This window comes from Pinus tabuliformis, chromosome J (assembly GCF_031772625.1).
Source record: "Pinus tabuliformis cultivar Carrire ecotype Pingquan chromosome J, CPIR1, whole genome shotgun sequence".
In the NCBI taxonomy this organism is placed as follows: Eukaryota; Viridiplantae; Streptophyta; class Pinopsida; order Pinales; family Pinaceae; genus Pinus; species Pinus tabuliformis.
Window position 1 is genome coordinate 530,639,933 of NC_142295.1, and position 8,892 is coordinate 530,648,824.

Consider the following 8,892-nt stretch of genomic DNA (forward strand, 5'->3'; position numbering starts at 1 on the left):
TATGGATGTCTTCTTGTATATTCATGTGATAAATATCAATATAAAATGTTATTTTCAATGGTATATACATAATTATTATGGCCTCTAGGAACATGATTGATTCTAATGGATTCAAATTCACGTCCCAAAATCTTAACTCGTAGATATTTTCTAAATATGATAGGATTATCACATGATAATCATTGTTCAATTACATGACAAGTAGTAATGAATCAAGACAAACATGAAGGTGAAGGATGCGATGATCAAGGGCATCAGATAACAAACCTATCACAACATCTTATTCGTCTTGGTTCTTGGTGGCATATCTAATGCAAACGTCGTTGGAGTGGACTAATGAATGCAAGGGGGTGAAAATGGCCCAAGCTACCAAGGCTAGATTCCTGGTGAAGCGACTCGCACCATGTTACATAGTATTTTTTCACACCTCCTGCACTTCCTTGTGTCATACCTCGGAGTGCCAAAACCTTGACAACTATGCAGTGTACCCATCCTAATATGCAGTCCAGATCCTCCCTGAAGAACTAATGAAAAGTTGCCTTCAACCTTTCCTGAGAAAAATGAGCTCAAAACCCTAATTTCTGGGTCAACACAACTGTGACACTACCCTCTCGTGCTGATGGCAAGTTGCACCATATGATCCTCGTATTGCCAACACGGCTTTTTCCTGGATACTCGTGATGAACCCTAAAAGGAAATTTTTCCCATGGTGGACAAGAAGCTTCGGGATCTAGACGCTTCTAGAACGGCGAGCTGGATGATGTTCGTTGTGGATGTTGTTGAATTCTCCCCATATTACCCTTTATCCCTATGAGCTTCCTCCTTGAGATGAGGACCTTTCCCTATCTTTGGTGAGATCCTAACTCCCTCTCCCTGCCTATAAATTCACCCCCCTTCATTCCCAAATGGTTTGTCTCTAATTATTTGCACCCTTATGCTGAGATAGTGCCTACATGCTATTCACTTTGGCTTAGAGAAGGAGTGCTTGGAGAGCTTGAGCTTGGACTTGGATATTCACTCAAGGAGGGCTACTAACATCAAGGCCTGGGTTGTATGCTTCCTCTTTTGTTTATTAATATATAGAACTGTTGGTTCACTTTCCATAAATTCTTGTGTTGATACTTCATTTATCTTAAAGCTCCTTGATCTATTAAGTGGATTACATTTGATTATGCTTGTTACACTTTTATGATTTTTCATGTCTTTGGCCTCTTGTGCAGATATTCAAATGCTATGAGCATCAAGGACTAAGCCTGAGGAAAAAGTGATCAAGATCTTCAACAAAGGAGTGCATTATAGCATTAGAGTGAGGTAGGTCTCCTTCCTCTTCTCTTATTTCGATTGTAAGAAAGTGTCTTGTAGATTGTCTCGTTTGTTGCTATACCCACTCATTGGACTAGAGGGATCGTCTCTGCCTGCAGAGAGGATTTATCTACTCAACACACTATCAGCATAACCGATATAAGGTGTGGATGATGGATCCATCTAAAAGATGCAAGAAGACAATGTATAAGATGGTGGGGGATGCAAACTACCTAAATGTAAGAAAAGAGAGAGAGATACATCCATTTCAATGGGAAATTCTATGGGTAAAATTTATTGAGGTAGAGACCTTTTTGAGGATTGGGAAGGATTTCTCCCTGTAGACCCCCTGAAAGGTATGCCCCTTTTCCCAAACACTTACAAATGATATAAGGTCCTAGATATAATGGCTCAAACTTTTTGTGCCCTAAGATATCATGAGATTGGTCGTAAACAAGAACAAGGTTGCCTTCATGGAAGGTACAAGGGTGGACTTTTCGGTCATACTAATATTTGGTGCGTTTTTTGGCAACTTCAATGGTTTTTAATGCAACACAATGGTCTTTGTTGGTGCCCTCAAGCATGATAAGTCATTGTTCTAAAGGTTGGGTGTTTAGGAGGAGTTCGATGACAAGGTGGAGGGAGGGGATTTCACACTCGATTGGTAAGACTGACTCCTCTTTGAAAACAAGGTGGAAAGGAGTGAACCTAGTGGAGGTCTTGATAGAATTTCTATAGGCCCAAAAAGCAGGGAATAACTTAAATGCCAGTTGGTCTTGTGTTTATTCACCGTCCATTGAAGCATAGTCTTAAGGATTTTGTTAACATCTTCAACTTGGTCATTTCCTTGGGGATAATAAGACAGTGAATATTGGTGTTCGAAGCCCAACAAAGAGGATAGCTCATGTCATATCTCATCTTCAAAGTATTGGCCATGGTCAGAGAGCAATTGTTTTGGAACCCAAAATCGAGCGATAACATGGTTAAATAAAAAGATAGTTGCAGTAGTCATGGTGTTATTGAACATTGGCATGGCTTAAGCCCATTTGGTAAAATAGTCGATGACCATGATAATATACTTGTGGTTATTAACGGATGGGGGTCGGCACTCCGTAAAGTCAATATCCCATTTATAGAAAGGACTAACTGCGATGACGGGATGGAGGGGAGTAGGTGGAGCTCACGCCTTATGGGTGAATAACTAGCAATTAGGACAGTGTTTGACTACCTCAATACAATCGCTAAAGAGAGAAGGACAAAAGTACCTGACATGCACAATTTTCCGAGCAATGACCATCCCGAAGAGGTGACCACTGCAAGCATCATCATGGTAGGCATTGAGCACGCTCAACTTCAACATGGGTGAGACAACGATGGAGGAAAATATCAACACCATGATGCTAAAGATCATCACTGATGAAGAGGTAGTGAGGGGCTTGATGTCGAATACATCATCGATCCATTAGGGGAATTTTGAGGTCTAAAATGGGCCTCCTAAGAAAAATGTACAACCAAAATAAACTTTATAAGAACCAATAGGATTCAAGTTGATGATGTCAACCATGGGGGATGATTCACCATTTTTGGAGTAAAAAAGTAAAAATATAAAAAAATAATAGAATAATAAAACTACTTTTTCAACTCGTATTTTCAACTTATATCTCTAAGATTCTACTAAAATTTTGATTGGGACTACTCATTAGATGAAAAATTTAATTCCTCATCCAAGGAGTACTTGTGTCGCATACTTTCGATGGACCTTGCTATGCGAAAAATGAGAAATACATGAAAAAACACGATTGCAATCATGTTTTTCATGTAGCAGGGTCCATCGAAAGTATGAAACATGGGTACTCCTTGGATGAGGAACCAAATTATGCATCCAATGAGTGTTTTCACTTGAAATTTGAGTAAACCCATAAGGAGATAAGTTGAAAATACGAGTTGCAAAAATAGTCTTTTCTTTTTTCCCTCTAAAATTTGATGATGTAATCTAATATTAATTTATTATTTCCACTATTATTTTATAATTTCCTTAGGAGTCCCATTTTATACCTCAAAATTCCCCTAATTATCACGAATGAGGGGGCGGGGTAAATTTCTAGGATCTTGAACAAGTAAGGATGTCTCCATACCAAGGATCATCCATAGTAATGGCGAACAAATGTTCATCTAGAAGATCATCAATTACCGGTGGATCAGGCATACCGATGGAAAATTTAGAAATGAGTTCAGCAAGGGAACCTTTCTTATTTTGGGTGTGACAAATTCGAGATCAAATTCTTGAAGGATAACGATCCAACATGCATACTTCCTGTTAATGATCCACTGACTCAATAGGAAATCCATGGGGTTAGAATTGGTCACAATTTTGGTGGTATGTGTAAGGATATAATGATGAAGCTTTTGAACATAGAACACAACAGCCAGTGCCAACTTTTCTTTGTGTGAATAGGACACAGGGGGACCGCTAAGGTTCTTACTGACATAGTATATGACATGCTCATTTCCTGTAGAATCTTCTTGTATGAGGACCCCAGTGACCAAATAGGTGGACGCAGAGATATACAAGATGAAATCCCTCTCATTTTGGATTAACAGTCGCATTATTTTGCCTCTTAGCACTACTTTTCCTTTCACAGAACGTTGATCCCAGAGGCTAGAAAAAATTAGGGTTTATTCTCATTTTGTGTCTCAACCTCTGTGGGTGTTTTTCCAGTGTGATCTCATTTTGTTTTTCTTGATTGTTGTCCTTTAATGGTTGGAATGGTCTCTTTTCTCTTGTTGGTATGTGATTGAAGTTAGATTGTCTTCTAGGGTTTTTAGGTCTAGGTTACCCTTCACTCGTCACTTGGATTGTTTATGAGATCGATTTTCTCCATTTAGGAGTTTTACTGTGACCAGGACACCATTTTCAAGTTCCTTTCGGTTCATATTTGCGAAGTTGTTTTCATTAGTATTTGATCATATTTTTATTTTGAAAATTACTTTTTCTACATTGTCAAACATAGATTACAATTGTTTGCTTTGGTGAAACTGAAAGTATATGCTTTTTTTTATTTCATTGTTTTGAAAAGAAAAGTGAAAGGATCTCTTCATTAAAGTATTTTTGAAATGACTTTTGTTTTATTTGAAACCAAAGTGAATGAAATGTTAATTTATTTGTTTTGAAATCCATTTTTCCTTTGCTTATGTATTAGTTTTCATTTTGAATCAAAGTGAAAGAAAAAACAAAAATATTAGTGCATCTTAGTGAAAGAAAGTGATTTTGTTTCTCATAAGATTGCATTTTGGCATTGCATTCATTAGTGAAAGTGAAAGAGTAGTTTTCATTTTTTACATCTTGCATTCAAAAAGTCAGGCATATATGTTTTGATGCATTTTGCTTGATCGATGCATTGTTTAGTTGTATCTCTTTCCTCATTAATTTAGCTTTCAACGAATGAAAAGATTTCATTTTTCTCATTTAGTTGCATCATAGGAATTTAGGTGACATCGTTGAGCCATAAAATTGAAACATAATTCAAGATAAACTTAAGATTTACCTCAATTAACCTAAGGAGAATTTGTAACCTAATGCAAATATCTAGAGGTCTAGGCTAGAGATGTGTTTCAGTGCCTTTAAACATAGCAGTTGTTGTTAACTTCCTGCATTGTATCCCAGGGGTGAAATCTCGTTCCAGTACGGAATTATATCAAAGGTTCTCCAGTACTTTCAAGTATATAGGAGGCACTTCAGTATGGCAAGTATATCAGAATGCTCTCATTGAATGATTATGCATTAGACAGTTTTAACACGGACTTGTGCTCCCGTACCGTTGAGTATATATTGGGAGACCCCACTAGGTTGCTATCTTTTAGCTACAGGTAACTGAGTCTACCGCCTTGTAAACATAATACACCGAACACAACATTTGGGGAGATTGGCCACCGTACGTAAAGTCCTTGGTTTCGGCTAAGGTGTATATAGCAGTTCACGAATACTTGGTAAACCCTCTTGCCTAGTATAAACATTTTTTATTTATTTATTGTTTTAAGTTATAGAATCAACTGTCAACAATAATATGCCGAACCCATGCAGTTGCTTCTTGACTTAATATTGAGTAATTCCTTGTAAATTTTAATTTTAAAGCCCTCAATGAAATCATCTCTTCTCCTTTTGCTTTTGAGAGAAATTCATCATGGTTGAATCATTGTGTTCACCTCACCATTCCCCTTCATCATCTGATACTAAAGGGTCATCACAAGGAGTTCATCCTGAGTTCTCACAGTCACTTGAAGCCCAAGGTCTTGAACTTGGAATTATCCCAAGTATCCAACCCCTTGCTTCTCGTCCTCCACCTCGAGACTCATCATCATCTTAGGAATCTAATCCAGAAACTCCTAAGAGTCCACAAAGGTTTGTTTTATTCCCTCTGAATCCGCTTTTTGATTCATTGGTGATATCTCCTCAACAACCTTATAGTCCATACGAATGACCTAGTGTTCCTTTGGAGTTATCTCCACGACCATATTAGATTCCTCCTCACCAATTGTTTCCACCCATGGCTTCAAAAGGTGAGTTTCCAACCTCTTCTCAAGGTCCACCAAAGTCTCAGCTACTCACACTCCTAGTGTTGATAATGATTATGAATATGACTTTCCACCGGAAGGTTTTCCTTATGTAGGAAGTGTTCCATCTCAACCACCTCCTGAAAATAGTGGGCCTATGCTTCCACTTGGTTATACAACCTTGGCTCAACTAGTTTCAGGAACTCCCAGTGCTTCTTTGTTATACCAAAATCCAATTTGGTCATCTAATGCTATGCCCACTTCTGGTTTTGTTTATTCCTAATGTGACATGTTATGTCCCTGTGCAAACTTTCGTTACTTCAGTTCCGGTTCAACCGACTATTCCGACACAACCGTTACTTTCATTTCAACCTGCAATCCCAGTGCAACTGCTAGTTTCGGTTAATACTTCTATAAGTTCCTCAATTCCCCCATCAAGTGGACTAAATGTGCCACCACCTCATTCACAGCATTGGGGAAAATTTCCAAATATCCCTCTTGTCTCAAGTGGAACCCATGTGAGTGGATCACAACATCACATAGTTGGAGTGAGTCAACCTATTAGTGGTATTCCTAATCCTGTTGGATCATCTATTCCATCTGGAGCAAGTAATGTCCAGTATCAATAGCCTTATTCAGCCTAAATACCCCACCAATAGTATTATGTTCCATATGGTTCATAAGCACTTCAAAATGCACCTTATATTCCACAAGTAGGTCCTCATATACAACCTAGTCAAAATCCTGTTTTCAGTGCATATGGTCAATTACCAACTGGAAATTATTAGTACCAATAAGGAATTCCTCAAGGGACTTTTCAATAAAAACCTTTATAGCAGTAGGTTCAACCTTTGGAGCAGTATCAACAACCTTTGCACTAGCAAGGGCCTTACCTACAACTGTTACAGCAGCAAGGTCAGGCCTTGTAGCAGCAAAACCAACCTTTATATCAACAAGGTCAACCCTTGTAGCCACAAGGTCAACCCTTGCAGCAGCAAGGCTAGCAGTTTTATCACCAGGGCCAATAGTTTTATCACTAGGGCCAGTAGTTGCAACAACAACCTTATAATCCATATGCTGCACAAACTATTTATCCACCTTATGGTTCTCAACAGCCTATGGAAGGTCAATATCAACCTTACCCTGGTCAAAACCCACCTTTATGGGGGAAGAATCCACCTTATGGTTAGGGAATCCCTCAGTGGGGGAAATATCAAGTTCCTTATGGTCAAAATTTGCCACTTTGGGGGCAAAACCCATACCAACAAGGATGAAATCCGTAAATTGGGCCTTATCAAAGGCCTCCCATGCCTTTCAACCCACAATTTCCATTTCTAGCCATGTTGGAACTGTTGGATGTGTCAAGGCTCACTAATGATCCAATACTTCATTCACCTTATTGGCCTCTGGTTCCCACTAATATTCCTAGCGATTGCCCAAAATTTGAAGGAAAAGCTAAAGAATACCCCCAAGCCCATGTTATGACTTACCACTTATGGTGTTCATCCAATTCTTGGGTTGATGACTCTGTTCGTCTACGTCTCTTTCAGCGAACCTTGATGAGTGCCACCATGAAATGGTACATTGAGTTACCTCGAGGTGCCTATTCAGACTTCAATTCTTTGGCCATGGCCTTCCTCACTCACTTCCAATTACCAGTTCATTATGAAACTAGTACCCATTTTCTTACATCTCTAAAACAGGATACTGCTACCCACATCTCCGATCACATCCATGAATGGAGACGTTGATGTCGCCTCATCAAGTTTGAAATACCTGATGAGTTGTTAACTAAAAGGTTTACCAAATCATTCGCCAACAAAAATTTTCTAGACATATAAATGGGAGGTTGTGTTACTGAATATCAAGCCATTTCCTGTGCCCAATATTTAGATTTGGTATATTCCCAATTTGGCACGTTATATGATCTCTTACTTTATGCTTTGAGGCTATCTACAGATCCAACATCTTCTAAATCTCTGGATGTACCACCTGCCGATGGTATTATTGGATCAGTGTCTCAAAACTCCAATAAAGCTTCTTCGAAACATAAATACATTTCAAATACTACATCCAATCCTCCTTCGAAACCCACTTCAAATCTTGTAAAACCTCTAAGTTTAATGTCGTTCATTCTACTACGGCAAAAAAAGCCTCAAAAGGTAAAAATAAGGGTAAAGGAAAAGCGAAATCTGATACCCCAAAATAGGATCCTCCTAAGTCATCTACTGATGATTTCTCCAAACGTAAGCCTAAATATCCTTGCCTCATTTGTGAGGAAGATCACTATACTAAGGATTGTCCCCGTTGTGTGGAAGTTAGTCGCTTGTTAAAAGGAACTCAATGGATCCCGACTGTACTAAAAGAGCCACTTCCATCACAACAGACCCAATTGGTAGAACAACCACAATCCTTTAACTTTTTAGGTTCTTAGGTTTACATGAGTGGAACAGTGCCTATTTTTGTTGCCACCCAGTCGAAATATTATCAAACTCTTCAAAAGAAGATGGTGGAAAAGGAAGCCACTGATACACCTTCTACTTCTGCTCCACCCATTTCCAGTCCTCTTCATATTGAGAGACATAATAATGAATCTATCATCCGACCGCCTCCTAAATGTGTGCCTCGGAAGTCATCTTATAATCCGAACACTAGAGCTACTTAACATTACAGTATTTTCGAAGATCTGGCTCAAGCACCTTCAACGATGTTTGCCTTGGAAGTTCTCCAAACTTTTCCAACACAGTGGAAATCATTATTATTTGTTATTGGAGGAATTGGTCCTACAGATTTTAATTTGATCACTTTTGATCTGGAAAACCATGTTCCTTGTCTTCCCCATCAAATTGCGTTTTTAATCCAAGTAATTATAAAAGGGAAGATGATTCATTGAACTGTGATTGATGAGGGTGCCTCCATATGCATCATGCATGTCTTATGTTGGAGATCCATCAAATATCCACCTCTTAATCAGTCTCTGAACACCTTAGAAGCCTTTGATGGCATAGGATCCCATCCTTATGGTATTCTCACAAGTTT